The following is a 24,170-nucleotide window of genomic DNA, read 5'->3' as shown; positions in this document are numbered from 1 at the left end:
TTCCCTCGGGAAAAAATATTTTGAATTCTGCTCACGTGTTCCAAGCTTAGAAAACATTTGGGATTATGAGCTCATCCACTCATGGGCAGAAAATTATGCTTTGTTGCTGGATCTAAAGTCCTTGAGCAGCCTAAGGGGGCAGGCTTGTTGTTTAGTCCAATTTGAAAAGAAGCAAGTTTATGCTAAACAAAAACACCTGTGAGGAATGGATAAGGCAAGGGAGTGGCCTCTTGCTCCAAGGGAGCCACAGAGACTCCCCTGTAATAGAGATGGACTCTTTTATTTGGAAATGAGAGCCATAGATGCCAGAAAATTAAAATGGAAGGAAATGACCAGCAGTGCAAATATCTTCCTAACACTCCACATGTCCAGGTGGCACACTGGTTAGCACTGCTGCTTCACAGCACCAGGGATCTGGATTTGAATCCTGGCTTGGGTTACTGTCTCTGCTGAGTCTGCACGTTCTCCCCGTGTCTGCATGGGTTTCCTCCAGGTACTCTGATTTCCTACCGCAGTCCAAAAGACCTACTGGTTAAGCATATTGGCCATGCTAAAATTCTCCCTCAGTGTGCCAAATAGGTGTCGGAATGTGGCTTCATTACAGTGTTAACATAAGCCTACTTGTGATTCCAGCTAATTAATTAACCATCTCAAAACTTCAGTCAAGATTAGAGAGCCCATCACAGAGTTGATTAATGCAATACATATGCATGAATCTCAAAATCCTATCACTACCATGGAAACTAATGAGGCTGAAGGCTGGTAAGTCCCTTGGACCTGAGTACATTGAAGAAAGTTGCTATGGATGTATAGAATGCACTGATAGTAATCTTTCAAAATTCCTTACATCCTGGAAAAATACCAGAGGATTGGAAAACTGCCAATGTAATTCCCTTATTCAAAAAGGTTTGGAGACAAAAATACATGTAATTATAGGTCAGTTAGATTAATATCTGTCTTTGAGAAAATGTTAGAGTCCATTATAAAGGATGTAATAGCACAGCATTTAGAAATGCATAATGTAATCAACCAGAGTCAGCATGGCTTCAATGAATGGGAAATCATGCCTGACAAAATTTATTAGACTTCGTTGAGGTGATAACACGCAGGCTAGATAAAGGGAACCAGTAGATACAATATACTTGAATTTCTAAAAAGTGTTTGCTAAGGCTACATTCTGTGGCTCCTTTGGAGAAATAGGTTCCTTAGGGAGATATGAACCCACGGTGTTGAGAACAGAGTATTGGCTAACTGATAGAAGACGTAGAGTTGGGATAAGAGAGCATTTTCAGGATGGCAACCTGAAGTGAATCAATGAAGTGCTGCAGGGGTCAGTGCTGGGGCTGCAATTATTTACAAAAAGGCAATGGCCTAGTGATACTATCACTAGGCTGTTAATCCAAGAACTCAGCTAATGTTCTGGTGACCCAAGTTTGAATCTCACCATTGCAGATAGTGGAATTTGAATTTAATAAAATTATCTAGAATGAAGGATCTGCTGATGACCATGAAATCATTGTTGATTGTAGGAAAAAACCCACCTGGTTCACTAATGTCCTTATAGGGAAGGAAATCTGTCATAAGAACATAAGAACGTAAGAAATAGGAGCAGGAGTAGGCCATCTAGCCCCTCGAGCCTGCCCCACCATTCAATAAGATCATGGCTGATCTGTTGCGGCTCAGTTCCACTTTCCCGCCCTCTCCCCATAACCCTTAATCCCCTCTCTTATCAAAAACCCATCAACCCACGTCTTAAAAATATTTAGCGAGGCAGCCTCCACCACTTCAATGGGCAGAGAATTCCAGAGATTCACCACCCTTTGAGTGAAGAAGTTCCTCCTCAACTCCGTTCTAAACCGCCCCCCTTTTATCTTGAGGCTGTGCCCCCTAGTCCTACTGTCTTTTTTGAGCAGGAAGAGTCTCTCCACCTCTATCCTATCCATCCCATTCATCATCTTATAAGTCTCAATGAGATCTCCCCTCATTCTTCTAAACTCTAACGAGTACAAGCCCAGTTTATTCAGCCTCTCCTCATAGCTCAACCCCCTCAACTCCGGTATCAGCCTAGTAAACCTCCTCTGCACTCCCTCCAAGGCCAAAATATCTTTGCGCAGGTGCGGTGCCCAAAACTGCACACAGTACTCCAGCTGCGGCCTCACCAATGCCCTATACAGCTGCAGCAAGACCTCCCTACTTTTATATTCAATCCCCCTCGCTATGAAGGCCAGCATCCCATTCGCCTTCCTGACCACCTGCTGCACCTGCAAGCTGGGTTTTTGCGACTCATGCACAAGGACCCCGAGGTCCCTCTGCACCGTCGCCTGCTGCAGTTTTTCGTCCCGTAAGTAATAGTCCTTCCTACCATTCTTCCTACCAAAGTGGGCCACCTCGCACTTGCCAACATTAAATTCCATTTGCCATTTCCTGGCCCATTCGCCCAGCCTATCTAGATCCTTCTGCAGACTCTCCACACCCTCCGCACAATTTGCCGTTCCCCCTATCTTGGTGTCATCCTTACCTGGTCTGGCCTACATTTGACTCCAGAGTCACAGCAATGTGGTTGACTCTCAACTGCCCTCTGAAATGGCCTAGCAAGCCATGTCATCTATCAAGCCATTCAGTTCAAGGGCAACAATGGGCGATAAGTGCTGGCCCGCCAGCGACACACATGGCATCTGTGGCTCTCATGAATTAATCTTTTTAAAACTTGGACAAGGAAAGTGAATGCACTATTGCCAAGTGTACAGCTGACACAAAAATAGTTTGGAAGGCAAGTAACCACGTCTGCCCTCAGCTCACATAATACAAGCCACAAAAATACAGAAAAGTACACAAATCAATGTTCACTGCTCTGTAACTGATGAAAACAAGCCTGTAGTTGAGGAATTCAAATTCAAATCCACAATGCAAGCCACAAAAATACAAAAAATAAACAAATTACAAATCACTGCTTAACTGCTTTGATGCTTTTTAACTAATGAAAATAAGTTTGTAATTGATAAATTGAAACCCAAACCTACCTGTTGTCAGCATAAAGATAGAGATAGTCAGTATGACGATAGAGATGGTCAGTATCGCAATCTGTGTGTATTGAGGCCAGCAAACATGGAATTGGCCTAAGAGTAACGAGATGGAGTAATCAGCCACTGATATGACTGCAGCACAACACAGGCCAACGCAGGACATAATCAGCCAGAAAAAGTCCAGTGCAGGAGCAAATATTCCAAAAAAGTGGAGTCCAATGGCTTTGCTGCCAACTATCTGGCAGGATTCTGTTCTTTGTCCGGAAGAGATTTAATGAAACCAATATTGATTGTGATTTGGGGGGGGGGGGGGGGGGGGGGATGGCAGTTCCTCACAGGTTATAACTGTCTGCATGTGACAGCCATGGTATCAGACCAGCAAATAGTGGCCCCTATGAAAAACAGAATTTAAACAAAAGAAGATTGAAGAGTGACATATTTTTAAGAGTTTTCTTTCTTCATCAGTTGTTTGCGATCCACGGCAATTTAGAGGGCTTTTCTTTTACACATTTTCTTCATGTAATCAGCATTAACATCATCACAGGTAAAATCTTGAAAAGATGCATTTTTAATCATCAGTATTCTGAACTTGTTGAAGTCCCTGACTCGTCGTATTTTCAAATCATTTTTAACCCTTTTCAGTGCAGAGAAAGAAACGTTTGTGACAGGTATTGTTAAAACTATTTTCAGAATTCGCTTTTTGCTTGGGGCCCTCGCAGGCTTGCACACCCCCAAGATAAGCTCACAATCTCACTGTTGTCTCTGACTTGTCTGCCTGGCTATCTGGCCTCCTCAGCCCTGCCTAAGAAATCCGAGCTGCTGGTGATTTTAAAAATATTTTAGAGATCCTTGTTATTGCTGCTCTCACCTCCAAAAGTCACCAAACAATATTACACACTTTTTTGTATTAATAGTTCTCATTTATTCATCTGCACAGTCTGTGACAATTTTTCAGCATGTTATTTAAACTTAAAAACTTTTACAAGTAGATAATAAAGCTGCCTGGAAATGTCAGTTGCTTTGATCTCAGACTATGACATTCTCTTGGATTGAATATTTAAATTTAATTGGCAGGAACTACTTTTAAGAAACCTGTAGTATCAAACGTGTGTGTGAGCAAAGTAGAGAAAGCTTCCCACATCGCTCCCAAATAAGTAGTAACAGTTTTCACTGCGAAGAAGGGATGTTGCAAGCAGAATGAATGCTTCAAATAAGCATTCACCTGATGAAAGAGCAGCACTCTGAAAGCTCGTGATTCCATACAAACCTGCTGGACTTTAACCTGGTGTTCAGACTTCTTACTGTGTCCACCCCAATCCAACTCCAGCATCTCCACATCATGGCTTTAAATAAGGGGTAGTTGTATTCCCGTACAACGAATAACTACAGCTGATCAGCCAAGGAATCCAGTCTCCAGGGAAATTCTACACTGTACTCATTGCCATGGTCATAGCTTTGTTCATGGTGTTAACACAGTGTTCCCCAATCCAAACTTTCTCCAATCAATATAATTTCAAATGGTTAAGCAACAGGGGCATCACCTGAAATGAAAATTCATGCTTGTCTCCACGTGAACAGTTGGGGATATCAGTTTCGGAGAGAATGTTCTCCCCAGATACCCACAATGAACTTCCTCCTCTGCAGGAACACAGAACCTAATCAGACACCAGAGCAATTCTCCTCTTAGACTTAGTGAAGATGTGGTCTTCCTTTGATTTGTGCTTTGCCATGGCCTTCATCTCCTGCTTGTCTATGCCCTCAGACACACAATCACTCTCTACTGCCAACATAGACTCATGACTGAAGATTTTCTAGTTTCTGATCTGCTGAGTCCTCAAGCTCCATCACCAACTCAACTCTAGGAAAGGAATGTTGAGAGAGGACAAACTGCCAGCTGCTTCACCCAGCCACCCACAGGTCTCTTGATGCCCCAGTCCATGCTCTGATGCTCCTTCCTGCGGTAATGGACTCAATTGCAGTGGGAACAGGTCCTTGATACAGCACGTGTGGCAAAGCCTGATGCCGGGCCTAGGTCCCAGGAGAGCTTTGGGCTCAAGCTTGACTGGGTAATAATCATTGATCTGTCCCAGTTGGCCACAGAAAGGGCAAATCAGCGGTGCAGCCGGCTCAGGAGGCTCATCAGAAGCCCAGCTCTGAGGGGTCTCCATCAATTAAAGCCCAATGTGGCTCTGCATTGGCTACTGATAGGCCTATTCATTCTGATTGGTGCCCCGACCAGCATGGGGCCTCCCTATTTGTCGGGCCTCTGTGCCTTGGCACAATGTGTTTCATTGTAGGTCTGCCTCTGCTCAGAGCATTTGACAGGGTAACTACTGAGAGGATGTTTCCCTAAGTCTAGGACCAGAGGACATAAACCCAGAGTAAGGGGGTCACCCATTTAGAACAAAGATGAGAAGGAATTTCAACTCCCAGAGGGTAGTGAACTTGTGGACAGCAGTGGGCTGCAGAGATTGGGTTGTTAGCATATTTAAGGCTGAGATAGACAGATTTTTAATCATTAAGGGAATCAAGTTTTATGAGGATAAGGTGGGAATGTGGAATTGAGCATTATTACATCTGATCAGTCATGATCTCATTGAATGACACAGTAGAGTCGGTGGGCTAAATGGCCTACTTCTGCTCATATGTCTTATGGTTTACGGTCTTATGGTCTATCATCAAGGGGGTTTGAGACAGGGATCTAAAAGTGATCACCAGCTCAGTATCCATGAGAAATTCATGAAATTCTTCCTTGCCATACTATTGTTAAATGCATTTACTGACCAAAATGCAATCCACTTAAGCCCTTCCGCTAGCATGACTTCTACTGATTGCCCCTTCTGATATCTCAGAACAATGATCACTGCACTCCTCAATCAGGTATCATATCTCGCATACAACTGATCTCAGATTTAACACACGTTTTTTGGTCTTTCAGTGATAGCGGATTAGTTTGATATGAGGTTTCTGGGACTGGTTCCAAGCATGTTTAAATTAATCAGCTCAGGCTTCTCGAGTGTTGACAGAGAAGAACTAAGCATTTTACCTTTGCAGAATTAGGTGACGGCTCAGCAAAACTGTCAACCGTTATGGGCCAACAACAGAATATCCTTGAGCAAAACTAGTATAAGGCAAAGCTAAACAACAAGAGGGTACTACTATTACAACATAACAGAGTATGTGAAGACCATCAGATGATGGTTATGTAGGACAGTTTGTTTTAAATTCTCACACCTGTTTTTCTTCCCCTCTGGCCTTCTCTGTTATCCTTCTGTTTTGTGAAAGCATTGACCTCTTGCCTGGTGCAACTCCAAAGGTACCAGTTCCCTGTTGACTTTTCCTAACTCATCATTAATTAGGTGCCGTATGACAGTAAGTGTCATCAAGCTATTGTTCAATAGTTCTCTCACTAGCCTAGGGACTGTGAGGCTCCTCAACTATCCAAATGTGGGCATCGAACTTGGTAACTTCCTGTGCTGTGTGGTTCAGAAACCCATTGAATCATCACCAAAGAACCTTTTGACATTCCTTAGTTTCAGTACTGAGGTCCTGTGATGCAGTGAACATCCTTATCTCTGAGTCAGAAGCTCTGGATTCAAGTCCCAGGACCTAATGGCCAAGGTTCACAATGTAGCCAAACAGGTTGAGTATTAACTTGTAAATCCTTGCAATTAATGCCAATGGCAGACAGTAAGGCTCCAAGTTGAAGGGACAGCTGGAGGGAACAGACTTAAAGCAGCAGTGGTGTTCTGCCGAGCATAGCTGAAGATCTGAAAGTGTTCTTGGAAGGTAAAGTGTGAGCATACTTGGAGATCCAGGGAATAGGAGTCACAGATGTGAGATTGAAACCCTGGAAGTGGATCCTTGTTGACGCTGTCTGAGTCTGAGCAACGTTTGCGGAGAATTCCAAGGCAAATTCCTCAAATGTGGAGATCAGAAAGCTTTGTGAAAAAGACAAGAGGGTACTACTGATTACAAAATAACAGAGTATGTGAAGACCATCAGAGGATGGTTATGTAGGGCATTTTCCACCTTTGCTTGCTGTCTGGATCATCCAATTCCACTGAAAATCAATAGAATTTTGGTTAGCCAGCTGCACCCCCTTGCAGCAGGTCCCACCATGGTAGGGCTGGAAAATCCCAGTCAGAGTTTCAGTGAGACAGGTTGGCTCACGATGTGACAAGAGTCAGGATAGATTGTTGAGAAATCCATTGAATCTCCTTTGGTCACATTCGTCACTTACTTTGGATGTGTCTACCACAGTTCACAAGTTGGTTCCCGTACCTATTCTGAATATTAGAGTATAAGATAGAATTGTAAATTGTTTTACCTTGCCAAATGTGTATGTGTCTGTAAAGATATAGCTAGAGTGAAGGACTCGTGAATATAAATCATTTTCTTGTGTTTGATATTTAGATCTTTTGAACCTCCTTGGCTGGTGCAATATAATTCATTTTTCTTATTTAAGAAAAGTTTTTAATTATTTTGTTGAACATTCATCAGCAGACTCCTGGTGAATTTGTTCATCGCCACAGTTTGTAAAAAGTAATAAAAGTTAGAATCTATCAATCATAGAATCGCTACAGTGCAGAAGGAGGCCATTCAGCCCATCAAGTCTACACAGTCCACAACCCACCCAGCCCTTATTCCCATAACCCCACATATTTACCCTGCTAATCCGCTGACACTAGGATCAATTGAGTATGGCCAATCAATCTAACCCACGCACGTTTGGACTCTGGGAGGAAACCAGAGCACCCGGACAGAATCGACACAGACATGGGGAGAACGTGTGCTCCACACAGTCACCCAAGGCCAGAATTGAATCCAGGACTCTGGTGCTGTGAGACAGTAGTGTTAACCACTGTTCAACCATGCCACCCCTCGAGCCAGGTTTCATTTTGGGATCTGACTTGTCCAGCTGTAACAGCAGCTACGTTCAAAATATCTTGCCTCATTTTCCTTTCCAAGGTTCATTTCCACACATTTATCTGGACTGAATTCCATTTGCCACTCTCCTGTGCAGTCCATTGATAGCTTCCTTCAACTCTGAAGAAGAGATGGGGACTTTTGATGACCTATAGCTTTGATGATATTGATTATCAAAAATGGACGATCGGGTGAATTTTTTGATCACTGCCGGGATGAAGCTTGGTTTTTGCAACTTCCTATCCATACAAAGTCATTTGGAAAGCCTAGGAGAGGGTATGGCATTGTTTATGTGGTGTGAAGCATGTTCTCATTGGTCAAGATAGCAATGTCATCCATTGTCATGTCTTGCATGTCCTGCTCCTGGACTCAGTGATACCATGCTCATAGCAAACCCCAAAACAGCAATGACAATATTAAAGACTCTAACAATGTTTAGCAACCCAACCAGTAAATATGTTGTAGGATGAGCAGAAACCCCAAGATTTGTATAGCAGTAATCTTAGCATTTAACACAGAATGGCATTGGACTCTTCGCTATGGAGGCTTTCATTGGAAATGTTGGGGTTACCGCATGCTCCAGGGTGCAGAGTTTCTAGCTCATGGATTGAGATTGTAGATTTCTGAGTCTACATATCTAACTCATGGGTCAAGATTCCTATGAGTCCACACCAACTGTGGACACATTTGCTAATGAGCCCAGCAATCATTTATGCTCAAGAAGCATAATAAGGAAAAATGGCATAGAAGTAATGACCAGCCATGATCTGTTCAATTGGGGAGTAGGCTTGGTGGCTGAATGGTCCACTCCTGCTCCTGTTCCCTATGTCTCCAATGTTTAGTTTAAACAGAATCTTGGAGATTGGAATCACTCACCTCATTAGCTTTGGAGTTTCTGTTTCCGGCTCTTCCAGTATCACCTCAGCTGTGGCCATTCCCTTGTATTCTTCATTGCATCTGATGCAAACTCTTTAAATTGTCTTTCGAACTCACCCAGGATGGATAGAAGTGTACTGCTGCTTGTCGGGCTGCATTTGAATGACAGTGTGCTGTGAGCTTATAGATGTTTCTGCTCACTAGCCCATGCCTCATCCTCTCTTGCCAGATCTACATGACAGGAGAAAAGTTTTAGAGAAATATCTCCTGCATTAGAACTATTCTTCAAAAGTATTTCATTGACAATAAATGACTTTGCAATATCTGGCGTGAAAAGCCACAATGTGAAAAAGCAAGTCTTTCTTCCTTCCTTTTCTGTGACTGTTTAGTGATGGGCAAGATTCTCTCATCAGTTCAATCCATGCTTTTGTGTCAGTGAATGCATGATTGAATAAGATGCAGACTAAAGGAATGAACCATGATCCCTGAGCTAGTGCCAGTCTGTCAACTTCCCAATCTATTATTTCCTTTTCAAAGTGCTCGCTGGTATTTGAAGGGCATGCGCCTTAGAAATAGAGATAGAATGCAAGCTTTCTATTCTGCTTCCTATTTAATACGAACCCTTTCATGTGTGACAAGTGTTAGTATATTTAAAAGTCAAATCTCAATGGTATGCCAATATCAGGGTAATATCCACAGACATTGGGAAGATGGTAGCCTGAATCATCTAGAACTTCATTTAGAAAAAAAAATGGCAAAGTGTTATACCACTGTGGATCTGACTTGGTGAAGTGATGTTGAGAAGTGTATTTTATTGGGCAATCAGATGAAGTGTGCCAAGCAGGGCAGCACAGTGGCACAATGGTTAACACTGCTGCCTCACAGCACCAAAGACCTGGGTTCGATTCTGGCCATGGGTAACTGCAGAGTTTCGACATTCTCCCTGTGTCTGTGTGGATTTCCTCAGGGTGCTCCAATTTCTTCCCACAATCCAAAGTTGTGCAGTTAGGTGGTTTAGCCATGGTAAAAGTGCACTGGGTCACAGGGATGAGGGTAGGGGATGGGGAGGGAAATGGGGGGTGGTGGGATGAGGGGGATGGGTGTTGGTGGGATGGGGCTGGTGGGGGTGAGGGCTGGCAGACCTGGGTAAAATACTCTTTCAGTGAGTCGATGCAGACTCGATGGGCCAAATGGCCTCCCTCTGCACTGTAAGGATACTGAATTGCAAATGTAATTCAAATGCAATACTGAAATACTCTAAGACTGTGTCAGTACTTGTAATTACAATGAGATCATACTCTGTGGTCCCTTACTGTGTTAGTGCTGGTGAGACAATTGAACAGATTTTGGCATTGAATCCAAAGCTTCTGTACAATGCCGTTGGCATGGGCATGATCCATGCTCCCCGACCCACTTTTCAGTTAACTTAAAAGCCACTGGGAGGAATAAGGACATCTGTGTTCACTATATAGTGACATTTCTATAGTATTCACCTTGAACATGGTGTCCTGTTGCTGCCACAGCTACATCAAACATATTCCTTTGTTACTTTCAGAATAATCAGCAGTGAAGTCCACAGAAATACTAGTTGCAAAAGAATGCTGCAAATCTAAAATCAACAGAAATGCTGGAAATACTCAACAGGTCAGACAGCAACTATGGAGAGAGAAACAAAGTTAATATTTGGGGTTGATGACCTTTCACTAAAATTGGGAACAATTAGAGATGCAACCGATTTTGAGCAAGATGTCAGTGGGACAAGGAGAAAAGGAATACCTGTGACAGAGCGGAGACAGAAGCGATTAAATGACAGAAGAGTTAGTCTTCCAAGGCCAAAGGGAATGGTGATGGGGCAAGAAAAGAAGCAAAAAAACTAAAGATGTATCTAGAGCAAAAACAGAAAATGCTGGAAAACCTTAGCAGGTCTGATAACCTGTTCTCTCTCCAGAGATGCTGTCGGACCTGCTGAGATTTTCTAGTATTTTATGTTTTTGTTACAGACTTTATCATCTGCAGTAATTTATTTTTATCTGAATATATCTAGAGCAGGTGTGATGAAACATGCAAAGGAAAGGGAACAAAGTGGGGAACAGAGTTTATGGTTTGCAATAATTGAATATAACATTCAGTCCAGAAAGCTGTAAAAAAAAAGAAGCCGAATTCATAACACATCTTAGAATCCCTACAGTGCTAAAGGAGACCATTCAGCCATTCAAGCCTGTACTGACTACAATCTCACCCAGGCCCAATCCCCATGACCCCATTTATTTATCCTGCTAATCTCCCTGACTCTGAAGATCAGTTTACTGTGGCCAATGAACCTAACCCGCACAACTTTGAAATGTGGGAAGAAACCGGAGCAACCGGAGGAAGCCCATGCAGACACGAGGAGAACGTGCAAACTTCACGCAGTCACTGAGGCCAGAATTGAACCAGGTCTCTAGCACTGTGAGACAGCAGTGTTAACCGTTGTGCCACCACGCCGCCCAAAAACTGAAACAAACTGAAATTTATGGAGCTGTTTCTCATGCTTACATTGAGCCTCACTTGACCCAGAAGTCCAAGGACAGACAGAGATCTCAGTGTGAGAATGAGGTGGAAAATTAGAATGACAGGTTACTGGAAGCACAAGGTCATGCTTTGGACTGAACAATTATTATTTCTCCCTTGAAGTGCCAGAGGCTTTTGAACGAAACAAACCCTCTCTGTAAGGGACACATAGAAAACAGGATGCATGAATCATATCTGTGTGCATTTCGCATTGGACAAATGCAAATTGGATATGACCCTGGCTTTTGTATGGAAGTTGGAGTAACTCAGAAATGAAGCCTTGGTATCAGAACCTTGAATAAAAACCCACCTTCATGCCATTCTTTAGTAAACAAGTATTTGCCCTGTTGGCTTCCTGATATGATTCATGGTATAAATATATTGTCATTCATTTCTAATTTTTCAGCTCTTAACTATGTGAAGTATAATTAACACAAGTCTGAATGCACGCACCCAGTTGCTTTTCTAGTTGCTAATGGTTGCACTTTACAATTTGAAGGAGTTGTGTGGTCATATTTGTCATTAGGATGTACAGTCACTTCTTAATGTACATGTTAATTAGATCAATACGTAGAGCTTTATGGCAATTAGAACACACATGGAAAACATATTTCCACAGATATTATTATAAGGCCAAGCTGAGGTCAAAAGCAGTTCCCATTGCTGTTATGAGGACATAAAACATATTCTCTTTTTTTAATTAAAACACAGTTCATGAACTAGAAGTTGCCTACATGTAAGTATAAACCATCATCTTTTTTATTCACACGGCTGAGGAAGCAGTTATAGTTTGATGTCGAGGTTAACAACCCATTCAATGTTTTCAGCTGACGCAGTGAGAATGGATGTGATGCCACCTGCAATGAATCTCTCAAAGCAGACATTCAGTGTACGGGTGAATGGTCAGACTTGATGGCCATAATCGTACTGTGAACAGTTCCTTATTTTTCCACTTGTAGAGCAAGTGCACACATTTTCCTTGGCTCGTCCTCAAGAGGTTGAGGGCAGTCCCGATTTTCTGTGGAAGGCTGAAGCTGTGTCGGTTATCAGGTTGTGGTCTGCAGTTAGCCAGAAGGTGCCATCAAGAGGCGGCCCATCATTGGTTTGTATGTTCCAGTGGGGAAAACAGGATTTCTGATAACTGTGTGGGGTTTTTTTTGAGGTCGTATCAGTAGGACTGCTTCATCTGCTGTCAATCGGTGGGATTCTTTGAGGTGAATATTTTCTCTGCAGACATCAGGACATGCAACAGGAAGTCACTCGAGCTGCATTTGTCTCAACATTCCAGAAGTATTCCTCATGACTGCCCAGATGTCTATCTACCACATTTGTATAGTGGCTCCTGAGATAGGTACTTCTGCTGAACCTTGCTGTTGCGTAGACCAAGGCTAGTAAGGCAGTGCGTAGTGTATTGACTCTGCTGCCCAGGTAATACCTGTCCATTTCCACATGAGGTTCACTCTCCTAGAATTCCTCCAGTGTAGAAAAAGGTCATTCAGCGCATCATCTCTGCACCGATTTTCCAAAAGAACATCCCACCCACGCCCTCTCCTCCTCCCTATCCCCATAGCCCTGCGCACTTACTATGGCTAATTCATCTCACCTGCACAAGCTTGAACATGAAGGGGCAATTTGGCATGGCCAATCCACTGAACCTGTACATCTTTGGACTCTCATCTTAATCTTGGCTTCAGTGCTCTGGAGGTTTTGCCAGTAGACCAATGTACGATCAAGAATGATGCCAAGATATTTTGGCATTGAGTCCTGAGTGTGCAGTTGACCACAGAGCTGGACATGAAGTTCTTCCCTGGACATTGAGTTATTCAAGTGGAAGACTGAAACAACAGTCTTAGCAATATTTGACCGAAGCCTCACTCTGAAGTGGACTTTCAGAAAACATAAATCTTCAGTGAGTGGTTTCTCAATGACCTGAAGTTCTTTAGCTTGGAAAACCAGGGCCAAGTTGTCAGAATATGCGAAGAGCCTTGATTTTGTGGTTGGGAGGTCACTGATATATAAGGTGAAGAAACCCAAAGTGAGCACTGACTCTTGTGGGAGCCCATTGCTTGTTGTACATAGACAACTGATTTGATCTCCAAGGTGCACCCAAAACTCTCAGTTGTTGATTATGGAGTTGATCAGTTTAAGAGTTTGTACACAGGAAATGGTGTTGGAGAATGCAATATCCCTGCGTGATACTGCTTTGCTCTTTCCCTGGTGGGAATCAGTTTGTTAAGTTGGCTGAATTACTATGTCTGGCCACAGATCATTTGGAGGCTTGTAGACATCGACCTACTTTGATGGAGAGGTCATCTGAATTTAGGCCTTCTACATCTTTGGTGAGGCTTTCCTTGATGTGGGTGACTAGGCTTCATGTCTTATTATCCCTAGTTACAATGAGTTAGGACTGGGAATGTGGGCTCGATGGTCTGCAAGCTAGATTTCTTTCAAGGTGACTGTGTCCACATTCATAGCAGAGAGTTCTCCTGCATGTGGCTCACGTTATTCCCAGGATAAGCCTTTAGTGTTGCATTGGTATATTTTTGTTGTGGGTCCTATTTCTTCCCTCTGTTATCCCTAAGAAGATTCATTTTCCTGCAGGTTTCAACACTTGAGAAGGGAGAGCAGTGGCTAAATTTCGGTTATCTTTTTGACAGCATTAATGCACAGGTTTTCATAAATTTTTGTGTAAATGCCACTGACTCCTGCTCATTTCCCTGATTAGGTTACCCTCAATGTGCTGTCCAATGCCTCCGGTGTGTATGGAGTGGAGAAGAATGCTTGCTCTGGGATGGCCCTGAGAGACTGCATCAAGGATTATTTTTCTATCCACTTCATTTCCCTGCTAGTGTCAGTATTGATTCTGGGCCACTGGTGTGGCTGTTGCTGGCTGCTCCCAGGCAGTGTAGGAGTTTCCATGTCCCTCAGCTCAAGTGCATGTGTCAATCTTCTCCACCATTTCTCACAATCATATGAGGCAATCTTCATCAAGTGACAACCACAAATCCCATCATTTTCCCTGTATTCCTCCAGGAATTGCTCACTTCACATGGTCCAGTAGGGAATGGAAGTTTTTCTGAAGCCCCAGGGAACAGTTGCAATTTTTGAGGAGGGGTTGGATCCAGTTAACAGTGGATTCTAATTATCTGCTGTAAGCATCTCGATGATCCTTCCACAGATGCTAGCAGGATTTTAACTTTGTGTTTATGGATGATAGTTTGAGGCCAGTATGAGTGAGGGTTGGACAATGTTGACGTAGGGGATAATGGGAAGCATATGCCAGCAGTGTGTCAGTGGTAGGCTGCTGCTGTCTCGTTTGCTATTGTAGGTAGTGAAGCAAAGATCTGATTAGACCGTCTTCCAACTGGTGGATGGAATGTTCCAGGCTGCTTTGCACCTTACATAAATTTTAGGTCATACATAGAGTCCCAGGCTGACAATTGTTCTCCGACAGATTTGTTATTGGGGCGTCCATCACTGAAATCAGAGTAAATGGTTGAATGTGCTGCAGGCTGTATTACAATGATAGGCAATAGATCATTTGATAGCTTATGGACAGTTATGATGTTCACCTTACCTATTTTGATGGAGATCAAGTAGGGGTCATCTGATTTGAGGTCTTCTGGATCTTTGGTGAGACTTTCCTTGATGTAGGTGACTAGGCTGTATGAATTGGTATCCCTTCTTGCAATGAGTTGGGATTTTGAAATGTGGGCTCGATGGAGTGGTCTGTAAGGAGGGTTTGTTTCAAGATGATTGTGTTCACATTCATGTCAGAGAATTTTTCTGCACGTAGCTCATGTTATTCCCAGGATAAGCCTTCATTGTTAAGCTTGTACATTTTTGTTGCTGATCCTATTTCTTGGCTCTGTTGTCCCGAGAGAATGTTTTTACAATGAGTTTTACCACTCGGACAGGGAGAGCAGTGGCTGAAGTTCAGTAACCTTCTTGACAGCATTAATTTACCAGTTTTCAGGTGGGAAAACTTGCGTTAACAGGAGGACCATCTGAAATTTGCTGTCTCCCTCACAGCCATCAATTAGGACAGCTATACCCCAGAGTGCTAAAGAATAGTGGGATTTTTATATCTGGCTGGCAAAACAACATTTATTCTTTCACAGGATATGGGCATCATTGACTAAGCTAGTATTTATTGCCCTTCCATAATTGCCCTTGAAAAGGTGGCATTGATCTGTCTCCTTGAACTGTTGTAATCTATGTGGTGTAGGCACACCCACAATGTTGTTAGGAAGAGAGTTCAGGATTTTGACCCAGTGACAACGAAGGTAGGATGACATAGTTCTAAGTCAGGATGCTGAATGGCTTGGGGGGGAAATTGCAGGAGGTGGTGTTCATAGAACATAGAACACTACAGCACAAACAGGCCCTTCGGCCCACGAGTTGCACCGATCACATCAACACCTATCTATAACCCCCAATCCCATAAAACCCCATATACTCATCCAGAAGTCTTTTAAAAGACCCCAGCGAGTTCGCCTCCACCACCACTGACGGCAGCTGATTCCACTCACTCACCACCCTCTGAGTGAAAAACTTACCCCTAACATCACTTCTGTACTTTCCTCCCCGCACCTTAAATCTGTGTCCTCTCGTAGCGACCATTTCAACCCGGGGAAATAGCCTCTGAGAATCCACCCTATCCATTCCTCTCAACATTTTATAAACCTCTATCAGGTCGCCTCTCAACCTTCGTCTCTCCAGGGAAAAGAGACCCAGCTCCCTCAACCTAACTTCATAAGGCATGCCTCCCAGTCCAGGCAACATCCTTGTAAATCTCCTCTGTACCCTTTCAATAGCTTCTACGTCTTTCCTATAGTGAGGCGACCAGAACTGCGCACAGTACTCCAAATGAGGCCTGACAAGGGTCTTATAAAGTTGCAGCATTACCTCCCGACTCCTAAACTCAATCCCTCGATTAATGAAGGCCAGTACACCATACGCCTTCTTGACCACCTCTTCCACCTGCGAGGCCGATTTAAGAGTCCTGTGGACCCGAACCCCAAGATCCTTCTGCTCTTCAACACTACGAAGACTCCTGCCCTTGATAGTGTACTTGATAGTGTTCCTTTCCCATTCATCCACTGCCCTTGTCCTTCTAGATTGTAGAGTTTGTAGATTTGGAAGGTGCTGTTGAAGGAGGCTTGGTGAGTTGTGACATCTTGCAAATGGTACATACTGCTGCCATTGCGTCTCAGTGATGGAGCAAGCGAATGTTGAATGTGGTGGATGAGGCGTCAATCGAGCTGGCTGTTTTGTCCTGGGTGATGAAAAACAACTCCCACTTCTAAGTTTCAATATAATTCATTCATGTCTTTCTCACTGATGTGCTCCACAATCAGGTTCAGTGATCGCTGCAAAGATCTATTGATTCCATATCCCAGTGTAGTTTACTGCAACTTTCAAAGAAATATTACTTTTACCTTCTTAATATTACTTCCCATCCAGGTTGTGTGTTGCAGATTTAAACAATTTTAACCAGAGTCATACAATCCCAACAGTGCAGAAAGAGGCCATTTAGTCCATCGAGTTTGCACTGACCACAGTCGCACTCATGTCCTAATCCAACATATTTACCCTGCTAATCCCCCTGACACAAGCATCAATTTAGCATGGCCAATCAACCTAACAGCGCATCTTTGGACAGTGGGAAGAAACCAGAGCACCCAGAGGAAAGCCACGCAGAAATGGGGAGAACTTGCAAACTCTACACAGACAGTCACCTGAGGAATGGAACCCAGATATCCCTGGCGCTGTGAGAGAGCTGTGGCACCACTGAGTTTGAATGGTCAAATCTGTCTTCACACACAGATCGACACAGTTGCTGTCCTAGAATTGAGAAACAAGTAGAGGTGATTCAGGCCATCAAGTCAATTGACAACCCTTTCACCTGAAAGCAGTTATTGGGAAGGTGCAGTTCCTTTGCTTCTGTGTTCAGTCTCTCACTGTACTCACATTCCTATCCCGCCTCACCATCTGCTTAATTAGAAAATTAATATGCAGCATGTGTCAGAAAAAAGGATCAACAAATGCCAAAATTTAAACTCATAGTTCACGAGAAATCAGCATGTCACTGGGATACTGCAATTTGTTAGATTTTTGGAAAATCAACTAGTAAAAGCCTTTAACATATTTTTGTCGATGGAAAAAATGTAATATAAAATTTAATAAAATAGATTTTCTATTAGAAACACAACTGAGTACATTTTATTACAACACAGAGAATGTACAGAATCTTTTTTTATTACATTACAGACAGAGTCAATATAAATCGAATAATTCGGGTTTCATTCTGTGACAGTTCAGAGACATTTGTTGTGGTCGACTGAATTTTGACCGAGTCACCAAGACTTGAGGACTGTTTAAAATTATTGGGTGGGTCCTGATTTCAGGATTCCTGACCCCATTTCCGAGTTGTCTGATTTTTGAGGGTGTCTTTAAAGGGTATGGACTGCGTCCCACTCAAAATCCTGCATCCAGTGCACCTGACCTGGAAGCCTGCATTGCAGAGATGGGCAAGTCCTATTCCATTCCAATTTTCATAGGGTCAGGCCAGGTTTTCAGAGAATTGTGATTCAAGGCCCCTCAGCAAAGTCATGAACCCTAGTCTACATGAGGGCACCATTTATGAGGTAAGTTCAAAAGGTCATTCTTATGCCCCCAGTACCAAACTCTGCTCTTCACCCACCTATCCCTGTCCTTCCTGCACCCTATTCTAACCTCTGCCTTTCCACCTGCTCCTCATGGGCCTAAATGTCAAGCTATGATACTTCCATGCCCACTGACTCACTATACACTATATAAAACCAAAGAACCTTATAATGGCAGTGAGACATGTTCAGAAAAAAGAATTTCTAAACAAGTAATTCATTCATAATGTTCCACTAAATCTAAAAAATTCATTTCACTTGGAAGGCAATAAAAGTGTCAAACATCCAGGCCCTTTAAAGTATCTCCAACAAAAACCACAAACCCTTGAAACCACTTAAAGTTGTAGGAATAAATATTATGAAATTGACAGCCAAGATCAAAGTGCCTGAGCTGTCAATCAAACAATATTTTCTCTGGGGCACAGGTGTTTCAACAAGTTTAATGGATGGCAGGGTTTTCAACCAAGCCTCACCATGTATGTATGCTTACCTGAGAGGCCAGACAACCAATAGCTCATTGAAACACTTGCGCCCCCAGAGAAAACATTTGATTAAGAGTTCAGTCTCTCTGATCTCTGTTGTCAATTTCACAATGTTTGTTTACATAATGTGGGGTTTCAGAGGTTTGTGGCTTTTGTTACTGATACTTTAAAGAGTCTGAATGTTCAAAACTTTCATTACCTAAAGTGAAAATACTTTTCTTTCACATACTAGGAAGTTATGAATTAATTCTTCTTTAAGCTGTTTTTAAACACATACTACTTTCACTACAGAGTTCTTAGTTTCTGAGCTGTGTATAGTAGGATAATGGTTATGGATGTGCCATAGCATGGCAGAGAGTTCATGAGCGACCGTGGCGCAGAGCTTGGGATATGGGGCATGGGGAGTGTTTGAAAGGTAAAGAGATGTGAGAGTTGAGAGCTGCAGGATCTTTATTTTTTAATTTTTACTGGATGAAGCCCCCTGCACCAAGGTTGGCCTTCTAAACAGCCTGCCTCACCGCCCAGCAACCCATGTGGCTGTCTCCAAAATCCTTCCAGGCTCACTGGCCTGACTTCAACCCACAAACCTGCCTCTCACCCACCTCTGGCAATGATGATCCCACCTTTGTGGGCACTTTTTTCTGAGGCAGGCTGGCGAGCTAAGCCCAAAATTTTCTAGTCTCCTATCACTCACTGCAAGGATGAAAATCCAGGCCGTTAAAGACAGTTTATTAACTGTGAAATGATTCTGCTATTCATTAAAGACATTCTACACATCTAACTGGTTCATTCATGCAGCGTGTCCAATAAATCTCACTTATAATTACTCTTTATGTCTTGAATCATGTGATTAGCATGGACCAATCCGTAGATATCCACTTCTAACTTGTTTCTTTCCTTTGCAGGGGGCTAGGGCTAAGACTCAAGACTATCTCTCTGTACATCCAATATGCAGATACGCTTCTAGATATTCCTAGTTGCTGTAAGAATGTAGATTAATGGACATATTTTGGGAGATCAGGCATTGTAAGAGTTAAAAGACCCCTCACCTTTGCTATAGCTGCTCTTCTGCAAAAAAATGCACAGATTTTGGTTGTCTGTTGACTCCAGGCAGGCGCACTATCACACGTGTCCTGTTAATGCAAAAACGAGCTGTTATCTCAAGAAGAGGGAAGAAAGCTATTGACAGCTATCTTTTGAAATGTCTTTTGGGAATGTATTGTGAGCTTGTGATATTTTTTGTAATGCAGTCAGTAAGAATCCTCTTTTACTCGTAATCAGTGTTAATATTAGACAGCAATCTGGAAAAGCTTAAGGTTGCTTATCCATAGATTTACTGGGGGTGAAGTTCCCAGTTTGCTGTGCATGGCATGGATCGCACCGATCCTGGAAAAAAGTGCATAGCCTAAAAACCAACTTCATGCCTGGCACAGAACAGTTTGCAATTGTCCTTTTCTACTGCCGTGAAGCAGATCATGCCCTTCTTGGACTTGAGGCCGAATTCAATCTCATTAGCGAGTTTGGTAAGCAATTGTTTCCCCCCCCCCCCGACTCTTGGAATCTTCCCACCTTTCTGGCAGGCTGTCACACAGACCTGAATCATTACTGTCCCTTGAAGTGTGGTTCAGGTGCCATTGTCACAAGGGCAAGTGCAGAGGTGAGTGTCACTTAGCACCAACCTCTAGGGTGTGAAAGGGCAAGTCATCTTTGCCATGATGCAGGATGGGAGGTCCCTCATAGGCGCAGGGATTGGGTAGTGCTTGAGTTGTGGTGATCACCCCCCTCTTGCTGCTCCACAATCTGGCGCAGCAAAGGGCAACATTCTGGAGGAGTAGGACTATACAGATTCCTCTGAGGAGGAGGGGAATCAGGGACCAGGAGGATGTGGAGGACAAAGCTGAAGAGGAGCCAAAGAATGGGGACCAGCGATGAGAAGGGTCTTGCATACCAGGAGTACCAGGGAAACCCTCACTGCTACAAGATTTTCCACTTAGTAGACGTGGTTTCCAAACTCCACCCACTCCCCCTCCTCCACTGCCACCCAGAGAGCATTCAACCGCCCCCTACCAAACCCCGTGTCCACATCCCCCTCCCCCATTCCAAGGATCTCATTGACAATACGTCCGGGTTAGGGGCTTGGATGTGTTGTGTCAGTGAATGAGTCCTCCAGGCAGGAGGGTAATGACGGCTCACCATGAGATAAGCTGTGATGCTGTTGAAGTCTGACTCCTGCTAGTCCTCTGACTGCCCACCAATGCCAGGGCCCATATCCGTGAGGGTCAGGGGCACCAACGTGCAGCCTGATGCTCCAGGGAGGAATGTGAGGGGGAGCCATGTACAGAATAAGGTGGGTGATGAGGACGTCATATTAGGCTGTCGGTCCATGCGCGCCTCCATGGCCCTCATTTCTGGGACTGCTCGAGGGATCGGCAGGGAGTGAACCGAGGGAATTACAGACCGGTGAGTCGCAAGTCAGCAGTGGGAACTGTTAGAGAAGATTCAGATGGCAAGCGTCAGGCCCCACTCAGAATGGTGTGGCTGCTTCGGGTTAGTCAGCAGGGCTTTGGCAGAGGGAGGTCATGCCTAATGAATTCGATTGCATGTTTCAAAGCAGTGATCAAGTGTGTCACAAAGAGAGACAGGAATGGGTTTGGATTATTTTCTTTTGAACAGAGGAGGTACGGAGGTTGATTGAGGTGCATGAGTGTGCATGGGATATGGACAGGGTGACTAGGGTGTGGTGGACTGCCTTGGTTGAGGGCAGCCACAGGGTTCATGGCTTTAGCATGAGGAGCAGGGGTCACAGAAAGGATTTGCGACAACAGTTTGCACTCAGTGGGTGGAGCAGAGCTGGAATGCATAGTACAGTAATGGAGGCTGATTATCATACAACCAGTACAAGGTATTTGGACAAGCACTTGGACTACCACAACATTCAGTGATATGGCACAGGTGTTCGTAAATGGGATTAAGTGGCAGTTATCACCAGTGCAGACTCAATGGGCTGGAGGACCTTCCCATGCTGTATGACACTGTTTGCCCCTCTGGGTACGGATGGGTTTCGAAACTCCCTATGGGAGATGGGTCACAGACATAGAAGTTGCACATTTGGGGAACAGTCTCCTTTAATCATTCTCCTGTACAGTGCATATTACCCTATTCCTGACCACCTATGCCCTCTTGTTGACCCTACAACTTCTTGATCATATGTCTAGGTGACTTCCCCAGGGTGCACATTGGAGATGGAGTTTGTCTGTTTGTCTGTTGTGTTCCATACCCCACTGCCTTTGATGCCGTCACGGATGTCCCCTGGAGGGCAGAGAACTGGTGAGCCCTGACCAACTTTCAGGTGTCATTGGTGCAGTCGTGGCACCCAGTTCAGAGATGCACTAGTATCAAGAAGGGGGTCTTTGGAAGGGCTGAAGACGGTTGGCATCTCCTGGGGGGAGGCCCTGAAATGGCCTCTTTCCTCCTCCATGGACACGCTGTGGCATGGAGGGGCAGCCAGGTGAGCTCCAGAACACTCTGCCCCTCCTGGCACTGCCAGTTCTGAAGGCTCAACATCATCTGCGCCATGGCCCTCTGTATCTGGACCATGATCTGGGGACACTCTGCAATAACTCGCTGTGTCCTGAGCGTGCTCCTGAGACCCTCAGCCATGGTCTTCAGAGACCCTGCCACCCATGGCTGCTATTTTCTGCCCCAGGAGGAGCCTCTTCCACCACCCCCCCCCCCCCCCGCCCCCGTTGTCAAGCCCCTCGATCAGACACTAACTGTCTTTGATCGAGGGACAACACTGTCAACCACCATCCAGCTCCCTGTACCAGAGTTAACAAGTGACCAGCAAGGTTTCCGTGTTGTAGATGCTGCATGGTGACAGGTTGCTGGCAGCTGGGTTAGTAGCAAGGGGGCAGGATAAGGCCTCAGCAAGAGCAGAAGATTGTTGCCTTATATCACTGTTCCTTCATTGTCACTGACTCTAAAACCTGGAGATCCTGCCCTTGACAGCATTGTGGGTATGCTTATGTAGTTCACAAAACCGTCTCAATGGCAATTAGGACTGGATAATAAACCATGGCCAGTTTTTATCCTATAAGTGGGTTACAAAAAGCTGCCAAAGTCTTAAGCTTCGGAAATTCCTCCCCCTCTCTATCTCAGTGTCCTCCTTCAAGATGCTATTTGAAACCTGCCTCTTTGACCAAGTTTTCTATGAAATGTCCTCATCTCCTAACTACAAGCATCTACAACTCAGGATTCTGTGCTGGGGCTTTGAGAAAGGGTCATCTGGATTCAAAATGCCAGCTCTTTTCTCTCCTTATAGATGCTGCCAGATCTGCTGAGATTTTCCAACATTTTCTCATATCTCTAATGTGGCGTATTGTAAAATTTGATTTAATAATATTCCTGTGAGAGACCTTGGGAAATTTTCTTACCTAAAATGTGTTATAGAGATACAAGTTGTTGTTATTAATGAGTCACCTCTGCACTCAAACTATTTCTTTTTGAATACTGCATGCTGTTTTGTTCCTGTTTTTGCCTGGGAATTTTCTGTGGGAAGAGGTTAAAATACAAGCTAATATTTTGTTGCTATACCCGTCACAGCAGTCACTGCTAATGGTGATCTGATGTGGGTAAGATGCAGTTGCATTTCAAATTGGCTCAACTTGAAGCCAATTAGAGGATAGCTGCAGAGAGAAGTTGCTGGAGGTTGGGAATTGGTTGTAAACTGCCGGCTGCAGCCTTGGGGAGAGGACAGGTCTAAGTTAGAAAATATAACAGAAAATGAGTGACTAGCTTTCTCTCTTTATCTCATTTGTTTCATACCAGGAGTAATGATGTCTGATGTGTGACAATGACAGTGTGGTGAACACATACCAGGCACAACATTAACAGGTGAATTCACAGATCCTGCTCTCCCAACAGGCAGATGAACATGAAGGTACCACAATTGGCTGAAGTTTTGTAGCTGTGTCTCTGCTTTGTACCTTTTGGAGGTCATGTCATTTAACAAGATTTTGGAATTGCACATATAGTTTACAACTTACTATTTTTATGAAAAGGATACTTGTATAAACTATATTCCATTGGTTATATAATTGGTTTACAATATGTAATATTTACACTGCTATATAAAATTCATATATATAAATAACAAATTATATCAGAATGTGGTTCAGGCTACTTTTTACTGCCAGGATTAAGCCACATATAACCTGAGTCACCAGTTTATAACTCATCCACGAGTGATATACGGCAGGAATTTTCTTGCTGCAGCAGAGGTGGCCCACCACTGGTTGATGCCGGGATCTGCTGGTCCCACCATTGTCAATGGGTTTCATGTTGAACGCATCCCCTTGCCAGCTGGACACCCACGGCATGGGTAGCCAGAACAGCTGGAAAGTTCTGGTCGAAGGATTGACGCAGCAACTTCCCACTTAAGCTGCAATCTTGTGACATTCAGCTAGATAATGTGATAGGATAAGGCAAAAGGCAAAAAATCAGGTTTGTGCCCAATCTTTTGTCTCCCCCGATCATACCGCCACTGTTTTACAAAAGGGTGCAAAGCCAATTTAAATGTTAATGTCAATTTGCATGTCTCTAATAAATCCAGGACACTATCATCCAGGTTCACTTACCTTTAC

The 24,170-nt window shown here is 43.8% G+C and overlaps 1 pseudogene; it reads right to left on the bottom strand.

The window, feature by feature from the left end:
• Positions 1-4,406: 4,406 nt before the first annotated feature.
• LOC145354579 (uS5 assembly chaperone PDCD2-like) lies at positions 4,407-5,191 on the bottom strand (annotated as a pseudogene).
• Between the last annotated feature and the right edge of the window lie 18,979 nt (positions 5,192-24,170).

Source organism: Carcharhinus amblyrhynchos, chromosome 17 (genome assembly GCF_965287045.1).
Source record: "Carcharhinus amblyrhynchos chromosome 17, sCarAmb.v2.hapA, whole genome shotgun sequence".
NCBI classification, from domain to species: Eukaryota; Metazoa; Chordata; class Chondrichthyes; order Carcharhiniformes; family Carcharhinidae; genus Carcharhinus; species Carcharhinus amblyrhynchos.
This window is presented reverse-complemented; position numbering and strand designations above follow the sequence as displayed.